Source organism: Hipposideros armiger, unplaced genomic scaffold, assembly GCF_001890085.2.
Source record: "Hipposideros armiger isolate ML-2016 unplaced genomic scaffold, ASM189008v1 scaffold_786, whole genome shotgun sequence".
In the NCBI taxonomy this organism is placed as follows: domain Eukaryota; kingdom Metazoa; phylum Chordata; class Mammalia; order Chiroptera; family Hipposideridae; genus Hipposideros; species Hipposideros armiger.
Window position 1 is genome coordinate 699,710 of NW_017732136.1, and position 4,164 is coordinate 703,873.

At 42.7% G+C, this 4,164-nt stretch overlaps 1 pseudogene; it reads left to right on the plus strand.

The window, feature by feature from the left end:
- Positions 1 to 500: 500 nt before the first annotated feature.
- LOC109374092 (60S ribosomal protein L6-like) lies at positions 501 to 1,917 on the plus strand (annotated as a pseudogene).
- Positions 1,918 to 4,164: the final 2,247 nt, after the last annotated feature.

A 4,164-nucleotide genomic window follows, 5' to 3' on the forward strand; every position in this document is an offset into this window, starting at 1 on the left:
TTCTGAAAAAGTATGCTTTCTAGTTTGGTAACAAATGGTGAGAGGACATTCAAGTGTAGTGACCCTACAACAGGCTCTAGAGATTCTCTGAATAAAACCTTCCATGCAAATAAAAATAAATAAATAAATAAATAATAAAACATGTGCAAAAAGAGTGGCTCCAAATTCCTTTACTAAGGACAATGGAAATTTATCACCCGCAGTTCCAGGTACCAAACCAACATCTTTTTTCTATCCCTATGCCATCTGCCATTTTTTCTTTTATCCCAATGCCACTCTCCCCATCCATCTCCCCTTTCTTCCTTCCTTCCTATTTTCCTTCCTTCCTTCCTTCCTTCTTTCCTTCCTTCCTTCCTTCCTTCCTTTCTTCAACCAATATGCCTTCCTTCTTTCCTTCCTTCCTTCCTTCCTTCCTTTCTTAAACCAATATGTCTTATATGCCAATGTTATGCTAGTCCTCAGAGAAAGAGCAATGAAAACACACTTTCTTATCTTTCAAGATGGTGGGTGAAAAAGCTGAGAAGCTGAATACTAAGGAGAAGAACTCTGAAGCCAAGAAGGCTGATGCTGGTTGCAAAGTTAAGAAGGGTAACCTGCAGGCCAAAATGTCCAAGGAGGGGAGACTCCACTGCAGCCAAACCCATCCTACTCAGAGGAATCGGCAGATATTCCCAATCAGCTATGTACAAAGTCAGACAATTAAGTTTGTGAACTTGTTGCTAACCTCTTTTGATATCAGAGAAATATCAGAAGGATTATTCATTATGAATTTGTACCAACTAAACAAACAGTTAACCAAGTTTACTATTTGGAAGTGCTGAAAATGATGTGTGAAAAAGTTACACAACCTGAGCTTTTCACCCACAAATCTTGGCTCTTGTATCATGACAATGCACCAGTTCACATGGCACTGTGAGGCAGTTTTTAGCCACTAAAGAAATAACTCTATTGGAACACCCTCCTTACTCACGTGTTCTGGCTCCAGATGACTTCTTTCTTTACCTGAAGATAAAGGAAATATTGAAAGGAAGGCATTTTGATGACATTCAAGACATCAAGGGTAAAATGATGACAGCTCTGATGGCCATTCCAGAAAAACAGTTTCAAAATTGCTTTGAAGGGTGGACTAGGCACTGGCATTGGTGCATAGCTTCCCAAGGGAAGTATTTCAAAAGTGACCATAGTGATATTCAGCAATGAGGTATGTAGCACTTTTTCTAGGATGAGTTCATGAACTTAATTGCCAGAATTTGTAGTCCTGAAAGGCCATGTACATGAAGAAGTATTCAGCATCTAAATCCAGGATTGAAAAGAAAATGAAAGAGAAGGTTCTTGCTACTGTCACAAAACCAGTTGGCGGTAACAAGAATAGTGACACCAAAGTGGTTAAACTGCAAAATGCCTAGATATGATCCTACTACAGATAATGCCTTGAAAGCTGTTGAGCCACAGCAAGAAACCTTTCAGTCAGCACATGAGAAAATCCTGGGCCAGCATCACCTACAGGACCATTTTGATCATCCTCACTGGGTGTCACAGAGGCAAGCGGGTGGTTTTCCTGAAGCAGCTGAGCAGTGGCTTGCTACTTGTGACTGGATCTCTGTGCCTCAATCCAATTCCTCTGCATAGAACACACCAGAAATTTGTCATCACCTCCATTAAAAGTGATATTAGTAGTGTGAAAATCCTCAAACATCTCACTTCAAGAAGAAGCTGCACAACCTCTGACACCAGGAGGGTGAGATCTTTGACACAGAGAAAGAGAAACATGAAATTACAGAGCAGCACAGGGTTGATCAGAAAGCTGTGAACTCACAAATTCTGCCCCAAATCAAAGCTCTTCCTCAGCTCCAGGGCTCCCTCTGCTCTGTGTTTGCTCTCACAAATGGGGTTTATCTTCACACATTGGTGTTCTAACTTCATTACAAAGAACCTAATTAAGTGCCTGATCTGTTAAACACACACACACACACACACACACACATACACACACACACACAAAACAATGAAAACTCATGTTTTCTGTCCTTGCTAATCTCCATTTGATAATTTGATACGTGAACTATGGTAAAGGCAGTGATGGAAGTCTGCACAGGGAACTGCAGGAGCATAAATGACAGCCAACCAGTGCAGGGTTTGTGAGTGTCCCATAGGCTTCCTCTGGAGTTTAATTTTCAAAGGCTGGAGCAGAGTCACATGAACGATGGATGAGGAGGAGGTCAGGGTGTCCCAAGACTATGGAGCTCAGCGTGCAAAGATGTGGGTCCAAGACTGGAGGGTTTTGGCAGCACAACCATTCCTTATGCTGAAGCTTGGGGTGCAGCTGGATGTGAAGGGAAGGAGGCTGCAAACACAGGCAGAAGCCAGTCTTGTCTGGCCTGATTTCCTCCACTCAGAAGTCTGGAATGTGTTTCAATGGGAGCCACAGAGGGACTTTAAGAGGAGAAGGGCATGGCCACTGTTGCGCTTAAAGACATGTTCAGAAAATTAAAGCTGCCCAGGAAACCTGTTAGCAGGCTATTGTAGCAGCTGTGACCAATGGTGAAGGTGTCAATATCCAGGCTATTCTAGTAGAAGATATTTCAGATGTAGAATCTCTGGACTTTTCTGACCAAATAGGCCAAGAGTGGGAGAAGGAGTATGCACTCTTTGGGGCACTTACTGAGATTTCTTTCTAAGGAGCTGATGGCTCACATATAATAGTGTTAAAGGCCTTGACACAATCTTGCTTCCACCAAATACCTTCCTCATTAGATCCTGAGGAGTCGGGAATTCCAACATGAACATTTTGTATCTGTGTGCACTAAAATGAAAACATGCCGAAGACTGATTAAAGCCTGTCAGCTTACACAGATTGGGGAGCAGAGCCTGCTGGGAGGGCTGCTGGGGCTGCTGCACCTGGACAGGCACCAACTTCAAGGGCTACCTTGCACATGGCCTGAGTCACAGCCACCACCCAGCATTCCACAAGATGGCTGTGCCCAGGTGAGAAGCACAGAAGTGAGAAACCAAGACATGCTAACTGGTGTAGACACAAGAGTGAACCCAAATCCAGAAGACAGCCCAAGTGTGAAAACAATAAGGTGGGGTCAGGCAAAGTCAGTCAGGGAGCTGGATCTAAGGGGTGGTGGTCGCCACCTGAAAACCTTCAGAAATACTTCTTCTGTTTTGTTGATTAACTAAAAGATAAGCAGAGTTCTTAGAACAGAGGATCCTGTCACGGCAGCATGCAGGCTTGGAGATGTGAATGAGCAGGAGTCAGGGAAGAAGTTATTAATAGCACAGAAGCCAGCATGACCACCAGCCAGTCTGCGTGCTGAGATGAGACTGCACATCTCAGTTGGTTCAGGGCAGCAAATTCCGTTCACAGTGATTGCGTAGTATCATCTTGACGAAAACAAAACAAAACAAATTAACAAAAAAGCGCAAGAGCTGTGATTATATGGCTGTCACAGGCATTGTTAATGGTCTCCTAACTTTCTTGGTGCAGACAGAGCACCCTCTCCTTCATTTTGTTTTGGAGGATCACTGACCTCAGAAGACAATGATACGAAAGTGTAATATCCAAGGCAGATATTAAATTAAATGATTCATTAAAAGCTAGCTGAATCAGAAAAATGATTTGAGTGCATTTTATTTGTTAGGCACTTTACCTGTATTATTTCCAAATCTCAAGTTCATCCCAAAAGACAACTATATTATCTTGATTTAGTGGATGAGGAAACAGTCCAGAAAGTGTCAATAACTTGTCCAAACTGTCCAGCTGGTCAGCAGGAGGCTGGAGTTCAAACCGAGATCTGACTCCAAAAGGTATACTTTTAAAAGGGAAATGTGAGTGGAAAGAGATGGCCTGCAGTCTGTTAACATTTCTTTTAATGAGAACCTGTGTCTTTCCTTCAAGGCATTATCTAGATCAACCTAGAATATTCTATTTTTCTCCAGGGCTGGAGGGAAATGGAGGTGAGGAAGAGATAGTCAATTTTAACCTTTAGTTATAAGTACCTAGGGGTAAATGCCACTCCCTTCCTTGGCCACCCTGCAAGTTCTCCACTATGTCCACCCATCCCTCGCTGTGCCCATGAAACACACCCATGAACTTCATCATCCATTAACTTTATTATTGTACCTGATCATAATTTTCTCCTTACTAAATGATATTCAGTG